Source organism: Neodiprion fabricii, chromosome 2 (genome assembly GCF_021155785.1).
Source record: "Neodiprion fabricii isolate iyNeoFabr1 chromosome 2, iyNeoFabr1.1, whole genome shotgun sequence".
NCBI classification, from domain to species: Eukaryota; Metazoa; Arthropoda; class Insecta; order Hymenoptera; family Diprionidae; genus Neodiprion; species Neodiprion fabricii.
In genome coordinates this window covers 7,482,086-7,504,314 of record NC_060240.1, presented here as the reverse complement: position 1 = coordinate 7,504,314, position 22,229 = coordinate 7,482,086, and the positions used below count along the sequence as shown (strand labels likewise).

The window sequence follows — 22,229 nt, the reverse complement described above, 5'->3', positions numbered from 1 at the left end:
TGTTTTCCATAAGATTAACACGGAAAAAACAGTTTTATACTCCTCCTCATTTTTATAACTAGCTAACGACGCGTAGTACAAAAAGTTCACGGATCTATTTTTCTAAAAAATATATCGCCGTTCAAAAAAGGTCTCGTTATCATTTTACGACAAATCTACTCTTTCAAAAGTTATTCGAGTTCCTCGAATAAATTTTAAACGAGTGACTTTATCATAAAATAACAAGAGATCTTTTTTTCCAGAGCGTTCAATTCCCTGCAAAAATATACTTACGAATTTTGTGTACGACGTATAGTTGGATAGTTATAAAAATGAGAATGATAAAAAAAACTATTTTTCCCGTGTTATGTTCTTACGAAAAGTAGAAAAGCGCGATGCGCGACTTCTCAGCGTTAATTTAAAAGCTTTAATTTTACACCCGAATGGAACTTTTGAACCTGTTTGTAAGGAACAATTTTTTATTTTTTATTCTTTGAAACATCCTAACGTGTAACGTATACAACACGTGTACACAATGGCTGTGTACGAAACAAAGCAAGGATCTAAATCCATTCTTAACTAGAAAGGCGTGTGTGAGATCCGAATTATGTATGTGCCGAAACGATTCGGGCTGTCATTTGTAACTCGGTCTCTGCGGGGGCAGAAACGCGTGGAAGTATCACGTAGATAGAACGGTGATTAGCCGGGTTGCGTGAACGTTCCTAAACTTCAGCATGCAAACCGCTCGAGTTAGCCGTACGACGACGATGTTGCGGTTTAAGCTCGGTGAGAATTTTCCTCTCTCGCTTCTTTTACGTACACGATGTACCTTGTTGCGTATAGGTACGAATACACACACCTACCTGTACCGTACTTACCTCCACGCGAATGCTCTGAATTTAAACGATTTAAATTTCAAACGGTTTTTACGCGTAGGACGCACGTATTTCTGGCTTTGCGTTACTTTGCCTCGCGTTGCGCAGACCACATTCCCGATTTCAAAAATGCGACGGAAGATGGAATTGACGGCTCGAGCGATTGGAAGTTTATTTTGGAAGGCAATTTTTTTTTTTTTTTTTTTTTTTGCCAAAATCAGGGTTAACGCACTGAGAGAAATTTTTAGTTCCAGTCGAACGCTCGGTCGTTAACGGTTTTCATATTTTACCACGATCGAGAAGTATAGTTCTGGGTAAAAAATGAAAATTAGTTTTATAGCTGTTACCGGAATTAAGTCTAGTATCCGTTTCTATTCTTTCTCATTACCGTCACTCTTGCTATATTTTCTCCTAACTGTTGCGAAAATTTACCGTTTGTGCAACGATAAATTGACGTTAAAGCCCTGTTTAACTAAAAAAAAGTAGAGTAAACCGAAGAAACTGATTTTGCGTTCCAATTGCCAAAAAAGTATCGACAATAAAAATAAGGGGAAGGGGAAAAAATAACTGTTCGGGAAGTGTGTGCAAGTGCCTGTCAAATCGATTGAGTTTCAGTGATTCAATGCCGGATGAAATAGAGAAACGATGAAATTTCAACTATCCAAAGCTAACGATGAGCAAATGCCTTCTTAATCAATTGTACTGCCAGAGAAGTTTAATGCCTGTCAATTGTATTCTCTGTATATAGCAATAAACATCAGAAAGTAGAAGTGGTTTTTTTTTTTTTTTTTTCTTTTTTTTTCAACGAAGGCGAAATAGTTTGAAAATTTTTTAAAAAATGTCTCGTCTTTTCAAGATAAAAAGAAACGTCCTCAAGTATTCGATTAAATGAATTATTCCTTCTATTTTCACGATTCTTGTCCATCAATTCGCTTCTAACAATAATAATTTACATTATATCGCAATAATTACTCTGAAGTATTGAAAACCTATTTTAGTATACAATGAGAAATAGCAAAAATTCCGGAAAGTAATATGTTGGTTGAAAAGTTCTCTAGGTATACAAAATATGGATGTAAAATAGGTAGTAAGAATATTTGCCACTATGACTCAAAGGGTTAACATTATGAAAAATACATTATGCATACAAGAGCCCAAGAGAAATTTCCCCGAATACGTGAAAAGAAGCTGATGAGACGAACTAGATACGAATGCAAATCTAGACGTGATGTGTTACCGCACCGTTTTCGAAGTGAAATTGAATTTCGTATTTATCGTACAATTTATCTATTTTTTTTTTTTTTTTGGTAAATAATTGTGTGACAATTTCTATTCTGCTTCATCAAGAATCTAACGATTCGTATTAAATTTTCAACAATTATGCGGTCTCAAAAATTTTGCCTCCTTTTCATTAGAAAACAACGATTATACAGTTGAGATTTTATTTCGCATTTGTCAAACTTATGACGTATACATATATAACAGGATCCTATTCCAATTAATGAATTTTTTCCATTCTCTAACAAGCAGTTTAAAAACCGAGAAAAACTTCTCTTATATATATATATATATAGCTGACAATTAGTGGAATCGTGTCAGTTGCATTTAGCCGATTTACAGTTAAGAATTCCCTGAAGAATCAGTTGATCTGCAGATCGTTTTGAGATAAGAAGCCGGGGAGCTCGGCTACTTTTTTTTTAAACTTGTACCAAACTACCGCCGGACTTAAAACACAGCTAAATATATCTCAAGGAATTAATTGTAAAGTTTTTAATTACCTCCAATAAATGGGCCGCGTACACAGAATTTTAGTTTAAATTTCATTCGATGCTAATGTTTCCACTCTTGTTTCTCTTAATACGTGTTGTACCTTTATGTTACATACCATATGTGTACACGGTAATTGTCACGGATGCTTAAGCCCGCTGTGATTTAAACCATATTACATACCCAACTCACCGTTTCTTTTTTTTCCCCGTTAATCCGACGTCTCCTCTTCGGAGTTTAATACCCATCTTATACGTACACACGTGTACACACAATGTTGATCTTAATTTAGCCAATTTCTTTTTCACATTTTCTTTTCTTTTTTTTTTTTTTTTTCTTCCTCTTCTTCTTACCCCTAATTACCTCTCCGCTTGTTTCAATTCTGTACTTTAATTGACGTATAAGATATACCCATAACGCGTAATTGCCTTGTTCTTAAACGTATTTAGACGTTCAGTGCAAAACGATCGAGATAAGAACTGTACCAAGGATTCAATCGGAATTCCCAGCGAATATTCTCAAATTTTGTTAGCATTTTTAAGCGTTGACCTTGTTTTTTTATTAATTGCTTTTTGTTTTTTTTTTTTTTTACCCCGACCACTAACGGGATGCTTGTCTGAATCATACCTTATTGTTTGCAAGTAAAATGACGAAGAAGATAAAAATAAATTGCGAAAAATACATCTGAAATTTTTCGATCAATACAAGGGTTCGAATTTCGTGAACGATTAACTTGTTTGGTTCGTTTTTTGTTTCTGCTTATTGATTTCTATTATTTCAAACAACGTTGAACACTTGGATGAAAATCCATGCACTTGAAACACGCACGGAACTTGTATAGGAAAATAGTTTGGAAAGTGAGAATCCACATACCGGGACAATCTCTTGAAACTTGGATATCATCCGCGCATGTGCCAAATAATTCAATCTCATTGGTCGGCGAAATTTTCCCGCGGTAATATTCTTGACTGCGATGCAGGCGGGCCAACCTACGCGAAATGCGTGCGTTTGAAGTTTCGAAGAGCATAAGCATTAAATTCCGACCGTTCTTCGAAGAATCAACTCTCCGACCCGACAACAAATGCTTTCCAAATCTTTCCGAGTCACGACCTCAATTACTTGAGATTCTAACCTCGAAAATTCGTATCAACTACATCGCCGCAGGAAACGGTTTGACAGCTGAAAACTCGGGATGGCCAGCCTGCGCGAACAGCCGATAAAACTCGCGCATGCGCGGTTGATTTTCAAGTTTCAAGAGATTGTCCCGGTGTACAGAAAAAGCATACATGTCCACAGGTTGCACCTATGCAGGGCGATAATTGGAAAAATCTATACAAAGGGTATTGTTTTATTTACTCTTATGTTAATCGACGCGTATGTACGTACGTAGAAACGGTATGTATTCGGATATACATAATATGTATAGTCGATTCCGGATGGCGTCGGATTTAATATTTGATTGTGAACCAAGCCGGTCGAATGTTTTTACTTTCATCCTATCCGCGCATGGCAGGCGAGTTGGGTAAGAAAAAAAATGAAAAAAAATGCTTGAAAAAGATTCAATTAACTTAATTAGTACAAAGGCGACAAATTGCTCCCCATTTGTTTTATAATCTCTGCGGTTTACGGTAGTAAAATTAGTACGTGTCTAGCTGTCGTCGAGACCTTTGAGCCTTTCTTTAAGATTGCGTATATAACCTGATGGAAACCGGTAGCGTTGTGTGCGTTCGGCAGCTATTTCAAAAGGTTCAAAATGTGTTTTTATGCAGCCGCGCGATGATTTAAACCGTCAGCGAGACCTGCAGAGACGGAATTTTGTTGTTTTACTTTAATCAGAGGTTTCGAATCGGTATTAGCCTAGATTACTAATCGCCGGTGAAATTGTATGATTGCAGACCGAGCGTGTGCTTGTAGAAAGAACTTGTACCGTATGTCGATTATTAGGATGCTTCGTTTGGAAATAACGTTCGTTTTCTATCTTTCTCTGTTTCTCTCTTCGTCTTTGTTTCGAAAGAAAAACTCGCTGCGAACGACGAAAAATAAATTCTACCGAAGGGGATTTCCTCGTTCCAATTTTAAAAGATTGCTGTTCGATCAATTCTAAGTTTTTGAACAAGAGTTTTGGATTTTTTTTTTTTATTTATCATTGTTGTCAAAATTTTTATTACCGAGCCGAATTCAATGATCGTACCGACTTGATCTTGGAAATATTTACCACAGTATTCGATTCGGTGCGCAATTTTTCATCGTGATCAGAAAAAAAAAAAAAATTCTTGAATAACTCAGTTGACGATTGAAAAAATTCTAAACCTCGAAGGTCTGTTTCTTTGCGGTTGAATTATCGACTTTACGGCAAAAGTTCAATTCGATTCTCCATCAAAAAAATATGTTGCTTTAACGATTTAAAAATCGTGTGCGTGTGTTTTTCATGTAAGAAATTCGTCTTCGACGGTTTTTAATAGCCAAATGTACAGATCGTGTTCACTTAAATCGAAAAAAACATTTCAAGCAATATCTTTCTCGGTATTTAAATTATCTACAAAATTCTTTCAATTATATTCGAACGAGTTGTCACGGTTACGAAAAATGTAAAAAAAAAAGATAGAAAAAGAAAAAGAAAAAGAAAAAGGGGGAGAAAAGGAAAATGGAAAAGGAGAAGGAAGAAAAAAAATACCATCTTTAACCGAATCGTCGCTCGACTCAAGGATGCATTTAAATTGTCGTAAAACTTGATGCAATTTCAGTCACGCGATCGTTGCATTAGAAACACACCCATGTATACATATATATATATATATATATATATATATATATATATATATATATATACATATATATATATATATGTATATGACTTATAGGTATGTATTCCAGTTTTCGATCATGTGATGATAGCAGCGGTGAGCAATGTACGTGCGTGATGTCCGGACGAAGCTGAAATGTTGAATGAAATTGGGTTAGCACCTACGAGACGACCACGACTCGCCTCCTTCTCTCTGTCTAAAAATAAATACACCTTTCAATATACATATAATAGATTGTAGGTATGACTTTATTTTTTCGGCAAAAAGTGTGCCGTGATTCCACGATGTGCATGTTCGACTCAACGATCCTTTGATAGAAATCAGAAACGAATTTACCCCACTTGGGAGTAATGATCGTGCGGAGGTTTTTTTTTTTTTTTTACCTTGTTAAACCTACTGTCTCTTTAATCGACTGTACGTGTTTATTTATTCACATGTGCAGGTTATCTTTTTGCGAATGATAGTGCAGGATATTTCGAGTCGGATTGCACACTCTGTAATCGGTGGAAAAACTGAAGTCATTTGAAATTTTAAGTTACTTTAACGATCAGTCATGCTGCAAGTTTTCGTAAATCGTTACATATTATTATTGCTTTTTTTTTTTTTTTTTTCTTTTTTCATGTTCTAATTTATTCTAGCTAACCCTGCAGGTCAGTGGTACACCAATCTCATTAGGATTTAAAACGAATGGATACGTGTTGGTAGGTACAAGAAACGTACTTAACCCTTTCAGTCATATTGCAAGTAATAATATTCTCACCACTCATTTTATATCCATTTTTGTATAAGATTTAAAGAACTTTTATTTAATTATTGTGATATAATGTGAATTATTATTGTTAGGAACAATTGGAACATTAAAAACAATTAGGAACAAATAAAAACAAAACAACGATTTCCTAGAAAGTTACCTCTCTACGCGCATACATAGTTTACATAAATTATAAGTTTTTTGGGATCGCTGATTACGAATTTGAAATCGGATTTCAAAACTTGAAGATGGTGGAGCCGATATTGCGAACGAAAATTTGAAATTCGATCGAATCCGGAGAAAAAACTCTGTCCAAGGGTTTTTGGGGTCACTGATTGTGAATCTGAAATCCAATTAGCAGCCCCGAAAACCACTGCGCGAAGTTTTTTGACCGGATCTGATTAAATTTGAAATTTTCAATTTTTTGACTTTTGATTTCAGATTCATAATCAGTGACTCCAAAAAAAAAACCATAGAATACGATGTTGTTTGTAAAAGTTGAGTGGGTAGAATAATATGTGACTCGAAGGGTTGAGGATGAAAGAATAGCTTTTCATTCATACGGTCCGGACCATTAATTTTTAATTTTCACGGGTAATCAAGGCGCGTGCGAGTTGCATGTGCATACATACATGAGATACATACATTTGTAACGTGGTACTCTACCCACACAGAAAGAGAGAAAAAGCAAAACGTATGCACGTGTGTACGTATGTATACAACGCGAACCCTAAAAACGGTACTTTCATTTGTCAGGGTCTAGTTAGTGAACCGTGAACGTTCATTAAAACCTCCGCACGATTAAGAACAAATGATACAGATATACTCCACATACATCCTGCGTGTTCGTCTTATTTTTTTTTTTTTTTTTTACAACGTCTGCATGCCTGGTACGTACAAAGACGTTCGCAAACCCAACTGTAACACCGTCGGACGTCATTTAAGGGAGACGAAAGTATCTCTTCGACGTAGGAAATCGAGTTTACGATCTTGGAAGTACCTTCTCGGCATCAGACACACCTTTATTGACCGTCAGATGCGTGTGACTTTTACGTGGTTCTCGAATTATACACAGTGGAAATCGTTTTGTATCGCGGCTCGAATGATATTACACCGACACTTGTGTCTTACAATTAGGTGGGTAGTATCCAGGTTTCGTACGCGTAATCATCTCCATTCACGAAATTGCGACATACGCGTGCAATGCACGTACGTACACCTGTAATAAGGGTATAATCCTTGGCGCGTATCTTCTGCAGCGTCCGTTTTTACCTACGGGTTATAAAAAAAAATAAAAAAATTTCAAGTTTCCGTTAGTTGCCATGATTTACCTTTTTAATGGAAAATCTATCGAATAATTATAAATTATCGGACATGTTAGTCAAATTCTGTAAAAGCTTGTGCTACAATATTGCAGGTAATGTAAAGTAAGTTTCACATTAATATGCTTAACCGAGGTTTGAATTTTTACAATAATGTAATTGTGAAAAAAGAAACACGTGTTACGCAGGATTAAAAACCTTTTTTCCGGTAATTTTTTTTTTTTTCTTTTTTACCGACACATTTAAATCTCACAAATTCCTCACTGATCTTTTTTTTTTTTTTTTTTTTAAACGGCACCAAGTTCTTCTGACTTTAATGAAAATTTTGACGTGTTAAATATTCTTACGTTATTTCAACCTGTTCATTCCTACTCTTTTGTTTTTGTTGCAAATTTTTCGAAATTACGTTACACGCGATTCATATTGTACTATAATCGGAAGAAAAAAAATCCCCTTCTTCTTGCGAGTTTCATTGATATTCTCTGTGACTCCATTTAATACATCCGATATATTAAAATAATCCAAATTATTATCTTCCGTACCTTGAACTTTTAAAATCACGTTATTTGGTGTAAATTTTTCAAAAGATTCTTAAGTTTCTAACATCAATTCACATACCAAACCCAATCATTTTTCTCTCATTCGCATCAAAAATAATTAACGTGTCCAAGGGACGAAATTCAAAAAAAAAAGAAAGAAAGAGAGAAGAAGGAATAGAAAAACATCATTCTTTTGAGAAGAAGAAAATAATAATAACAATAATAATAATAATAATAATAATTCACCGCAAGGTTGCGTAAAAAATTTTATTCAAGAGACGCGTGCCGGACTCGAGGTTGTTAATTAACTTTAAGATATACATTAAAACAGCATATAATTAATACAGGCAATGCTTGTCTGTATAACGTATGTAATGCACGTAAGGCAAATTAGGGGAACCGCTCGCTGCTGCTTCTGATGATTCTCTGATGCGCGTCTCGAAGAAAGTACATCTCAGGGAGTCGTCGTCGTTCTTTTCGGACAAGGCGAGAGTCGCGGAGGTTTACTTCACTTATATTATACATATACATACACGGGGGTATGTGTGTATATAGACGTATATATATATATATATATATATATATGTTTGTGTGTGTGTGTGTGTGTGTATAATATAAGTGAAGTTGGAGAGCGTCGGGAGAGTGGGGCGAGTAGCATAAGTATGGGAAGGACTCGAGAATAACGCTCATTCTGATACCAGCCTCAATGTAACAAGTATCTCGTTGCGGAAACTTTGTACATGTTGTTGAACAAGTATAATATACACTACGTGTACATGTAAGTTAATAAATACAAGAGAAGAAGAAGAAGAAGAAGAAACGTAATAATAAAACAGAAGAGAAAAAGAATCACCGTAGAAAAATGTGCGACAGAGATATTTGTCCGGTAGAAAATTATTCTCAATTTAATAAATATTAATGACAATAATCGTATCGAGGATATTTAAATCGACGCGCGAAGAGGGAATTTGACACGTTTTTAAATTTCATTTCTCTTATTCGATTTATTCGCAAATTGATATATTTGCGTGGAAAATTTCAAAATTGAAATACAATAATAATAATAATAATAATAATAATAATAATAGCAATAATATTGAAAAAATTAAAAAACGAAACAAAAATCGAGTTTAAGGTGATACGAAATTTTTGAGAAACAAATATTTGGACCGTAATTATGACACAGAGGAAAGTTACCAGTTTGTGAAAATAAGGAGGCTCTCAGAGCTGCTGCATCGGCATCAGGATAATAAGATCGACGTTGCATCGGTATTATCTGTATATATATATTGATTCCGAGTGATCGCAGTGTCCTCCGTTCACCGGGAGATCTTCTTCTCGAGGTCGTTACAGGTTAGTACAATACAAAATGTAATTAGAGACGTAATTATTTGGATTTTATTCATTACTCCACGCTGTAGGAATTTTCATTCTTCCACTTTACGTTAATTCAAGGCTTTCGTTCTTTTATTTTTTTATTTTTTTGCATTTTTTCTTCTTTCACGCAACGTTGTACCGTTGTACAGAAACAAATGATATAATTTAAACATCGACATCGCGCGTAGTACACATGTAATAAGTGTGCGTATTCACATTCGCACGTGTTTAATAATTACGTAGAGAGAAAGAGTAAAAGTTTTGAAAAGCGATTGTCGTTTAAATTCGTCTGTATAATATGTTGACGATGATTAACGCTTTTCCGATATTTCTCGTTTCTTTCTTTCTTTTATTTAACTTTTGCCACGATTCACACGACGCAGAAAACTCGAGCTGAGATCGGTCGAACGGTATTTTATGTTTATGCCTGAACGTTAAATACATATTTGACGTATTATATGTTAATTAATATCGTTCGCAAGAACAGTTAAAGGTCACGATACAACTTCCAAACTTTTCTTTGCACATCGTTGCGTGTTACAATTACGTTAACGTTGAATAAGTAATTTTTATCAAATAGAAAAGGAAAAAATTTGACGTAAGTATAGAAAAGAAATTACACAAGGGCAGAACCGTGAAAGAATTCACATATTTTGCGCTATTCTTTACGATATGTTAACCTGTGAGAAAAATGCGGTTGTTACTCCGCGATACTTTTTACATTCCATGTGGATATTTTCTTTCTATTTTCTTATGCATACGTATATGTTACTATATATATGTGTGTGTGTGTAATCCTGGCTAGTCAAGCGGTGATTTTGTATGCACGGCGGTTTTAAAATCCGGATCTCATATAACTGTTCGGAGTACGGCATTCCGGTTAACCGGAAGTTTTCTTCTGTGATATTTGAACCCGACGGTATTCTCGCGTTTTTCGAAACTACTGCGAAATTTGACGAAACAAGACGGATGCGGCACGACTGATAATGATGAAATAAAACGAGGATAAATAAATTGACGAACATACGAGTATAAATAATAAGACAACGAAACTATGACTTTACAATTTTTAAGTATAATTTTCTGTCTCGACACGCATAAACAAATTCTGCGGATAAGGGTAAACGTTTAATTCATCGTCGGTGTATTTCCGGTGTGACAACTCGTCATGGGTGATGATATTTTTCGCGTCCCCAAAACCCACTGCCCGCCTCTAACAACCGGATTAGAACATTTGGAGACCGCCACTAGCTTTTATTAGGCACGCCAAGAGTGTCTTTTTACTCTGCGCGTGCTACAGTTTTGTTATTACGCGGATCGTTTACACAAAGTTATATTCGTATCAGCCGGAAAAATTGTTCCGCGAGTGAGGAAAATTTTTGTATAATTTTTTTTTTCACTCTCTCTCTCTTTTTTAAGAGACTGTAAATTTAAACTTGGAACCTTTATACATCGTTTGAAATTTTTCAATTTTACTCGTTTGCCAAATACTTATTACTATAATATAAATGTGTGACTTAGTTTGAAATAAAAACCATGAATATTTAAACTTGGTACAGTTAAAGACTTTAAAATATGTGTAATACAATTTATAACGATCGGATTGGGTTCGTTTTATTTCTAAGTTCTCTTCATCGTTTTTATTTTCTAAGATACAAAAAATATCTCGCGAATCATAATTTTGGATTTGAAAGACCTGGAGAAAATCTTGCGTTGCAATTACCAAAAAAAGGATCGACGACAGCGCAAAATGGTTAGGCGTGCCTCGTTTTTCGTAACGATACCTGTTTTACTCAATTTTTCTAGTCATTATAAAAAATGAGATTTTCCTCAGTGCAGTACGAAATTAGTCGCAATTCTGCAGCCTCGGCTTGTATGAACAATGAAACTTTCCTCTACAAAGAATATCAAAGAGGTGTATTACGTGTAGGCGGTTAGTTACGAAACGATGCGAAATTAAAACGCTAACACAATTCAGCAGCAATTATCGCGGTGTTTTAATCTTTCCAGGCTCTTTGCGTCAAGAAAATTACGCCTGACGTGATGTCTGTTGTGAAAAATCGTCGCTTTTACTCGTATAATATTTGCAAGCATTTCGCGTGTCTTATTCGTTGCAAATCTAAACACCGATGAAATCGGAAACTTGCCGAGTAATCAATTTTTGGGATCGAGTTGAACACTTTTTATTTTTTAACTGCAAAATATACGTGGCGAAATTTGTACACTTGCTTCCGAGTTTTCGTTAAGCGCTTTTAGACGATTTACAGTTTTCAATAATAGATGAAAATAATAATAATACTGTTGATGGAATAAAATTTTTTCAATACTTTTTCCACATAATATAACGCAGTCAACGTTTTATTTCTAAGTTGTTTCGCACAGTTCTGAATTTCTGTAAATATCCGAATAATCATGAAGATTGTCGGTGAATTTCGCGGGAGAATGTAAAAAAAAAAAATAAAAATTAACAACTCATGGAGTTCTCATCTTTTCTACGATTATTACGAAATCGTTTTGAAATTCTCTGTAAATTTCTCAAACTGTTAAAATGCGTCTAGCTGTTGTTTTACAGTTAAAATTGTACTTGAATCGATTATTCACATAATTGTTAATAATTATTATTCTATGGAAAATTTCAAACAGTTGTCTTTATCCTGCGTCGATTATACGTATTTTCAGATAAAATTTCTCACACACTTCCGTAGATATTCGAGCTATTGGATACCGGTTGATCCAATTCAGCTGGATCATTGAGTTGATCGGTACGATAAAAAAAAATTTTTAAGAAACAAACGGAAAAACAAAGAAATGAAAAAGTAAAAACAGTGTTTTGCCAGCCAACAGGCCGACGAAATGCCTCTGAAATACTAGCACCGGAACCGATTGCCAATGATTGGGAAGAACGTAGCATTGAATAAAAAGACAAGGTCTAAAGACAATTTTTACGATTCGCAGAAAAATTTTCCCATATCTGTATATATTGTTATGTATATAATATATACGTGTATGATGTTTTAGTCGATGATTTTCTAATTTGTCTTGTTTTGTTTGCAAAATTTTATCTCGATTAACAATATCGTTTCACGACGCGGCGAAAAGTTTTGCGGTTTGATTTTCGTGACGCAAATCGTAAAGAGGGAATTGTTTTAATTCAGTCTTGAAAAGTACATCGAACCTTAATTGGTACGTATATTATGTACAAGCGGTCTTAAGCACGTGATCAATCGATCGATCGATCGATCGATCAATCAATCAACCGAACAACGAATCTAACGTTACACGCGTACAGCTGAAAAGGAATTTTTATTGACTCGAAAGAAATGACAACTATATAATGTTACGATATAATCGGATTGCCGAAAGACTCGGAAATACAGCACAAGATCAAGGTCAGTCAAGCTGCGATGGACGTTAAACTGCGGTAATTTAATCGGCATAATGATTGCAATTCGTGCGACGCGAAGTTCGATGTCAGCAGAGTCTATCTCTGAGATGCGGAAAGAGGGAGAGAGAGAGAGACGGGGAGCATCTTTTATTAACTATTGGACGAATCGATCGGTTAGATTTTTCAATCGATACCGTACGTTTCTCAAACTTTAAATTTTAATGTCTTCGTTAAGTCGTTGAAGAAATTTATTAAGGCAAGCGATTAACAGATGTCGGGATAGCCAAAAAACGTGTGAAAAACGCGATTCTGAAACTTTCTGATCCGAACCTTTTTTTTTCATAGAAATTGTTGGCAGATTTTTGCAGAATACTTCTTCGAAAGCTTACGATCAAATGTTAAGTGATTAATTCCACGATTTTGTTGAAGCTATGGAATTTCTTCAATCAACTTTTTCCGTTTTTTCGACTCTTAGACACATTGGATACCTAATTATCGTAATTTTGTTTTTACATCGAAATTTGAAGAAATCACAAGGATTTTGAGACAATTTTAGAAAATGATGAAAGAAATTTACTCAATTATACACTAATTGAAAAATTTCACACTACTACGATAATTCGAAACTGGACTATTTTGGTATTCTTCGAAAATTCCGTGATACTCTCTGTAACTAATTCTGATAAGCCTGAAACATTTTCCCACGAACATTCATTCGGAGATTGTTTAACGTCGGATGAAACGTTCGCACTCTACAGCTGTTGTTTAATAGTGTAGATATCTACGTCAAAGATCAGAGAACATTGCCAACTGTACAACGGGACTGTCATTTGCACCGCCGTCAAGTGAAGAAGAAGAAGAAAAGAAGAAGAAGAAGAAGAAGAAGAAGAAGCGCGTGCGCTTGTAAAAACTAGGTGTCGTCTACATCCATCAGGTATTCCATCGACGACGTAGACAAGAATATCGTTCCGCGAAGAAAGACTTGAATTTCAACCTTAAGGTCGTGTAATACTCCTGCCTTTACCGACCGAGCAAATTCACCCTTTTTCTTCCTATATTAAATGAACAAACGATCGGAAAGAGTTAAAATTTCGATAGCGCGTCGTTCTTTTGTAGCGGAATTCGGGAAAGTTAATAATACACCGAAAATGGTGAAGCAAAAAATTTGTGCCAACCTTTTATTAACGTAATTATTACGATTTCTAATCCTCGTTCAGCGACCTCAATATTGCATGAAAACAGTTTCACGATGGATCTTTATTTTACTCCTCATTCTTTCCAGAATTCCGTAAAGTATCTCAGCTATGCACTTTTTGGTCCCTGAATTGCGGGAAATGTAGGAATATCAAGACGTGTAAAAAAAATCACACATGCTTTTGACGATTTTCGGGATATGAGTAACTTTTCTTAATTCCGTTGCAAAAGAGCGATGCACCGTAGAAATTTGATACCTTTTTATTAGTTTGTTTAAAAAAATGATAACCTTAACTCACCGTCAATTTTGCGTGAAAATATATTAACGAAAATGAAAAATATCAAGAGACTTTTTTGTGGTCTACGGATATGTTGTTCAATATTGCATATTTTCAGAACTATTGTGACCTCTAAACTGAAAAAATTGAAGAATCGAAAATAATCGTATTAAATTGAGAGAAAATAGAAGTTTATATAATGTTTAATTTTTTTTTTACAAAATATTGTTACCTACAAAACAGGTCTCTTGATATTTTTCACTTTTGTCCGTATTTTTACGGGAAATCGACGTTGAGTTAAGGAAAGCATTTTTTTTTTTCTTACATGTTATATCGATGTAAAAACGAAAACTCGAAAGCAGGGCCTTTAAATCTTATCCGGTCGACCACAAATTCCCAGGGGATTTTTTTTTTTTTTTTTTGCATCATAAACAACGGTTTATGAGGAATCCGCACTGAAAAAAATAAAATAATCTCATCAGGTAGGAAAGTATACATATATATGGGTACATTTGCACACGTAATTGCTCATGAAAAGTCAATCAGAGACACATTTAACATGTGTGAATAAATTTTTCACCCGAAGCTGTGAGCAACACTTTATATTTTATTCGACCGATCTTTTTCGCGGTGCTCATCGGAGTGAAACCGTATTAATATTAACGCCATGTGAAATTGTGCAGGCTGCAGATGGATGAACGAATATGAAAAAGAAACTTGCTGTCACCGGTGAAATTTGATGCTTTATTTAAATTCGTTCCAATCCTACGATAGATAATATTTTACGATTAACAAACTGGGACACTTTTTACATATTATAACTATATCAACTTTGATATACTGTTACTTTATTTACTTTTTTTTAATCTTTTTTTTACTGTTACTGCAATTTAACAGATAGTAAGAACTGGTTGAATAAGTAATGCAAATACTTTTTCGTTTTGAAAATGCGGTAAAAAAAATGTAGCATGTGTATTATTTATATATATATATAAACATGATGTAATTATCTTGACGTAAAAAATAATCAAGTTCGTAAAAAGTTGGTAGAAATCGTATAAAATCTATTGGTTTTTTTTTCTGATTAGTTTAATTTCCAGTACAGTGTAATACTTGTAACTTTTTTCAGCCGCGTTTCACGACAATCTTTTTCTCTTAGTAAAAATAATAAATTGAAACAAAATATGCGAAGAACACAATTTATCAGTAGAGTTAGATGGTACAGTATTCCTGGAAACTTTATCAACGAACTACAAATGTAAAATGAAAAAAAAAAATATATATATAATATTCGCATAGAAAAATGCAGAAATTTTGTAGCTCTGCAATTGGATTGGTTAGAAACAAATTTCGAAGCTTTTGACGGTCAGTGATGGAATTTACAGATTTTAACGGGTCTTGAGGAATTTACAGTGGTTCAGTTCGAGTCTCGGGTCTTGTGTGAAATATTGCCTTAATGGGATGGTCTGGTGTGACGGCTGTTTCTTTAAAAAGGTTTTTGAGTATTTTTTCACACAAACCGTTGAAATAAAAATTCTGATTATTTTCACATTATATGTATTTATCGACGTTTGAACAAACTTTGTGAATTTTTTAGTAACGAAATATCGAGTATAACCTGACGTATAGTGCCCGATAGGAACGGATGTAAAAAAAAGTGTAGCGAGCTAAACAAATGGAGAAAGAATTTTTTTCGTAAATCAAAATCTGGTATAAACATCATGATTATCTTAATTCACGCTATAGATATAGGCATAATAAAGATGGTGTAAAAATTTTAACAAGATCGGTCTAGTTTCTTTTTCAGACATCCCGTCTACACTTTTTTTTTACATACGTTCCTATCGGGCATTATACAATACAAGTTATATGCAATATTAAGTCTCCGAACAATGAACAAAGTTTTTCCATATGTCGATAAATATAATGTGGAAATAATGAGAAGTTTTATTTCAATGGCTTGTCTTGAAAGGATACTCGAAAAAACCTTTAAAGAAACAGCCTTCACACTGGACGATCCCCTTAAATCATGTAAATTATACCGTTTTCTACTCGCAGCGGTGCGTTGAATAACAAATTATATTGTTTTACCGCAGAAATGTCTGATCTTTCAGTACACCTGCAACATTCACCTGCACGATGATTCACGGTATGGAAAATAAAATCAGCTTTTTTTTTACTCCTAGCGACAAGCGAAAGAACGAATTTTCTTTACTCGTCATCAGTTAATTAGTACTAAGTGTACAACTTATAATGAAATATACTTTTCTAGGTCTGTGATAAAATTCTCGCAAAGATTTTGGTTAATAGTTTTTTTTTTTTCAACGAGTTTCCTGCAAATGCTGTTTACACAAAATTTTCATAAAAATTGAAACATTCCAAAAATATCATGGGACAATTCTCATGCTTTTGTAAATTGTTTTTATACATTTGTAAAATTGTTCAATCGTAGTTACTACAGTGCGAAAAATTTCATTTGTTGCAGTAATTAGGAAAATTGAATTGAAAACTGTTTAAATATTGTTTTTTCATTTTCTACCTAGAACTATATTTTTCCATCATGGTGAAAAATGAAAATAGTCAAGGACCGAGCGGTAACCCGGAACTAAAAATTTCTCTCAGTGTATTCGGTAGAAATAGAAAATAAAATTTCCAAGTTACGTTGAAACACTTTTTATCCTATTGCGGCAGCAGAGTCTCGTCAGATTGTTATCTAATATATTTTCTCGTGCATCGCATTAGCCTCGGCGTTAGCGGAGAGACTTTGTCGTGTGGGTGCAGTTAGCGGTAGCGGATTTCTGGATACCGCAATCAGCGCACGTTAAACGATGCACGCATGTAGCAGCTCGTATTTATATTTATACCTACCGGTAAATGAAACGCCAAAGAATCTCGATAAAACTTTATTTTATACGTATGGGAGGGTGTAATAAAACCCAGCCGCAGGTCATCGGCTATGATATTTTATGCCTGCGTCAATACAGTTTATGCAAAATTCCGCGAAAGTCTTTGGCGCACTTCGCAAACGGTTGTAAAACCTCTCTTCTTGTCGACAATATTTTGTTGGTTATATTCGACTTTCAACTTCACGTCGTGATATCAATTTTACTGTGTTATTTTTTTTTTTATTTTATTTTTTTTTCAACCCTAATCGTCGCAGTGACTTTGAATTAGAGATAAAAATATAAACATCTTCTCAATTCGCTTACGGGTTACAAAATTGCGTACCTTAAATTTCGATGAGGATAAAGTTCGTAACGTTTTTTAATTTGGGATTATACATTTGTAGGAGAAATTTTATTTCGCAATTTCACGATGGTCTGAAGTTCGATTAAACGGTGATAAAGACGAAACAAAATTTTGCTCTTGAATGTCATCGTGATGGATCGGAATATAGTTAATTGTTGAACATATTTCGTTGCGTCAACTTCAAATGTTCGATGTAAGTTTTTCAAGAATAATTTTAATATTCTTTACCCGCTGTGTAATTATTTGCTTAATATTTATATACCTGCATACGTGGTTGAATATCTGTTTTATAGGATGATTTTCTCGTCTTCTTTCTCATGTTCTCTATTTCTCCAACTTGTATATATATAAATATACATATATATATACTTGTGACTCACCACCCTCGATTTTCACAATTTTTTATACAAATTTATATTTATACAAAATCGCAAAACTAATTCCGAAAATGGCGTGTTTAAAAATTTGAAAAAATTTACAGTGATTCTATGATTCAAAATGAGATTTTTGAGCCCCACGTGATAATGGAATCTCAATATTTACTATTTTTTTAGTTTTTGCATATCTAAATCTTTTTTTTTTCTTCTTCCATCCATCTCGACGTAAATAGGTTGCAGAATTACATTATTTTCAAGATTCCATGATTTATTATTTGAATCAGGGATTAGGAAGAAACAAAAAATAAGCACCAATTCATAGAACAAATCGTGGAATATTCTACGTGAATTTTTGCAAATTTGAAAAAATAGCGTGTTTCGCAATACGATTTTCAATTTTCATTCAAATTTCAATCGTGGCTTAAAAAAAATGTTTAAAAAATTTCGAGGTCCTCTTGGGTCGATAAGAACGTTATACTAAAAAATGATTGAAACCGAAGAGGCTGGCATACATAGGTTGCTAATTTGAAGTGGAATGCTCCATATGTATATTCACACAAACGCACACATGTAGAGTAAAAGAACTAGCATTCTTCCCCACAATATCGTTACGCAATCATAATGTACCTACATTATGTGAACTGTAAACCGCGGGAAGGTCGATTGGTATTCAATGGCGTTGGAAGTATTTCGAACGTGACGGGGCCTCTTCTTGGGACGTGTAACTCGGTCTGGGACCGCTCAGGGCGACCCTGACGACTCGACAGCCGTGCCAGCGGTCCCAGGATACGTGTCGGGGACTCGGTATGGGAAAGTTGAAGAAAAATGTTTATTCTATATATATATATATGGCATTGAATTTAAAATACCTTAATGTACTCACGGATGCAAATTTTCTGATATTTTCGCGGAGAGGATAAAAACAAAAATTTATACATCCTTAATCGTAAGGAAGAATGGGGTAAAAGTTGAGAGAACATGTGGAGATTTTTTCAAGAGGTTGTTGTTTTTTTTACAATTTTATCTTCCTTCGCTTTTTATCACGATTTTCTATCAAACTTGACTTATTGTTGTGTACAGCCAAGGAAAGTGTGTCATCGTTGTTTTAAAACAGCTGGTGAATTAGTCTGAGACAACGAATAAGAAAAATAGAGAACGAAGAGGGTGATGGTGAAAAGAGAAAGAAAGAAAGAAAGAAAGAAAGGAAAATAGGAAAGAAAGAAAAACGAAATGGCGAAGGACGGGGACGAATAAAAAATGATGAAGTAAGTGAGAAAAAGAGAAAATTAGAGGGAAGGATTAAGATGGTGTGAGGAGGATAAAAAGCGTAAAAGAGAATTAGAGCTATACGGCGCGTCGTTCCGCAATCTTTACTTTTTATCGGATACCTTGAATATTGCCGTTTCAGCCGCAAAACTGTTACTCGCCGAACAAAAATGCTGCACTAATACCGCAGAATTTATTATACCTTTTATGACACTCTCTGTTGAACAGTTAAAAAATTTACCGTCACTTAACGATCATTTTTATTTGGATTTTTATCATGGATATTTTTTTACTGTTAATCTCTTTCTTTGAACATGATACAAATTCGACTGCAGTTCTACACTCTCTTAATATTTATTGCTGATAAATTTAATTGTCTTCTATTGATTTATTTATTTTTTTTTTTTTTTTTTTCAACGATAAGCAAAACGCATGTTTCATAATAAAAATTTTATTCAACGGACTGTTTTCTTTTCTCTCGTTTTCTTTTTTTCTAATAATTTTAGACATTGTTGAATTTACGCTCAACCACAGTCTGTATTTAAATTTCATGTCAAACTTTATGAATACGTTTGAAATGAACAGAGATTATTATTATTGTTAACCTTCTAGAACAAAGTTTTCTACATTTGACTTTGCATCAAATTCCATGTCTATTCGATAATTCGTTTATTCTTCTCTGACAACGATTGCTCTACATATATTAAAAATCGCAATAAACTTTGATGTACGTAAACTTTGAAATATATAGACTATCATTGCATATATATCCGAAGAAATTTTTCGCGTGTAACGGTTTGCGTAAAATTGCACATCTTGTTATCAATCTCAAAAATTTTATCAATCCATATTTTTGAAGGAAATTAAATTTCCTACAAAAAAGCTCTCCTACTAAATTGACGTAGATCGAGCCGTTTCCTTGTAATCGTGCCTTAAACATTGATTTGTTTTTTCAAATTTTTGTTTGAATTTTTGATTTTTGTAATTACCAGAAAAATCAATATTCTCATAGATCGAACCATCATTTTTGTGGGAAATTTGACGCTCTACAAAAAAGGTCTCTTAACATTTTTCATGAAATTCACTCCTTTAAAAGTTATTCGACATTGAAATTGTATTGAAAAGTAATTTCAAATCAAAATCAATATCTGTAACGATACACCCCTTAATAATAATATCAAGGGCTCAAACTTTCAGGATAATTTTTATTTGTCGTCACGAACAATGTTTTTACAGTAACGTTAAAAAAAAATTGTTCGTTTTTTTATGTGGCCCAGTCTAGTACACATGTAACATTCCGTACGATAATATCGTATATAATGATTTAGTATACGCAGGTATATAATTATTCATTTACTCATTTCATTTCCGTGAACGGATTAAGAATTTTCTGATCTTCTTATTTTCTCTCATGCATATAATACCTTGTACCTGATACTTTTTTCATCTTATTTTCGTACGCTTAGTTGAATATATTACGCGTTCCGTGAAATGCATAGAACACGGAGAGATGGTCTCGTCCATCCCGTTGCAGCAACTCACAGACAGTCCTTGGTGCATATTATATGTATATGTATGCATGCATGTGTATGTGTACATACATAGATACGTATGTATACTCACTCGGTGTACTTTTCGCACGCTTCTAGACTAACAACAGAATCCTCTGTACCGCTTCTGCTATTATACGAAGAGCGACGGTTAAAGTTACACTTCCTAGTGATTCTGTGATGAATATGAATGGGTCAGATGTTTCAAACAAATTGCCATCCCGGTACTTACATGACGTAGAAAAGACGTTCACGAAACCGGCCATCGAGATGCTTTGCATACACGCGTATCCGCCTGACGGAAAATTGGGAATGATGTGTATATTTATTTTTTAAACTTGTGTCCCGTTTAGAGCGGTTTTATTTTTGTCGTTTTCTTCCATTCTTATTCTTTGCCATTTTTATTTTTTTTTTTTTTGGCTGGTCTTACTTCGATCGAAATACATTTTGTAACGCGTTTAATACGTATTATTGAAGTTGATCATTTTCGTTTATCTGTCATTAGTTTTTTTACTACATATTTTATTCGAAAAGGAAATATCGTAGAAAAATGTCACTTCGAGATCATATTGGTAGGTAATATTTTTTATCTTACCGATGTAACATTTCACGCTGCGCTTAAGAAAAGCTCGCAAGTACTGAAAATATAATTTTAAACCAATTGTAGCCTGATAATGCACGTAAAGACTTTTGTCAAAATTGTTTTAAAGATAAAAATTGAGAAAAACGTATCGTTGCTTTCCATTTTCAAGCCGCATTATTTTTAGTTGCTGCTTTAAATCAATTTTTCAACAATCACTGCTATCGATATTGTAGTATAATTTTATTCAAAATGAAAACAACAAATAAATGTACTAATAATAATAAAAGGCTACGCGTATCCAATTTGACTTTCCGTCAATTACAGTCAGATCGTGTGATACAGTTTTTATTACACCTATAACAACATTATCTCGGGATCGATCGACGCTACGTTATTTGTGCACCGGTTTTATCCTCGAGGATAGTCAGGTGTGAACGAGACTTGAGTCAAAGAGTCGGAGCGGAGGAGTGAGAGGAGGATGGGGATAAAGGGGCAGCCGGAAAATCGTGATTAATTTGAATAATGTCAATTCGTAATGGAACCGCGAGATCTTAGGCATCCCGTATCCGGAACTTATCGTTCAAAATCGATTCTTCCATTACAGGCTTGAACAATCAGCACGCGCCGCGGTAAGAATTCGACCTTTTTTTTTTTGTCCACGCTGGACGAGGGGGATAAAAAGATGAATAAAAAAAAGGGTAAAATCCCCCCACGTACGAATCTCAAGTGAAATTTACTTTTAGTTTTTCGCAATCATCTTCGAAATTTTTTTTAAACAATTGCAAGGTACCTGATAATGTTATGCGAGTCGATACACGTGGTTTATCATGCGATACATTATCATGCACATACAGCTGTAGGATGAGAAAACTTGTTGAATGAAAAAAATAACAGTCAATTGCTCACGGCACGTGCGCAGCAGTGTTTTATATA

At 34.3% G+C, this 22,229-nt stretch overlaps 1 protein-coding gene across 2 annotated transcripts in view; it reads left to right on the top strand.

Moving 5' to 3' along the window:
- Nucleotides 1-22,229, top strand: part of LOC124175678 — a 31,620-nt gene that overhangs the window by 3,604 nt on the left and 5,787 nt on the right. Inside the window, exon 1 of one of the 2 annotated variants that reach the window (XM_046556078.1) lies at nt 8,714-9,390. The exons of the other annotated variant lie outside the window; for it this stretch is intronic. The gene's annotated coding sequence lies outside the window, so the exon portion shown is untranslated. Of the gene's footprint in view, nt 1-8,713; nt 9,391-22,229 lie in introns of those variants that run through there. 2 annotated transcript variants of the gene reach the window in all.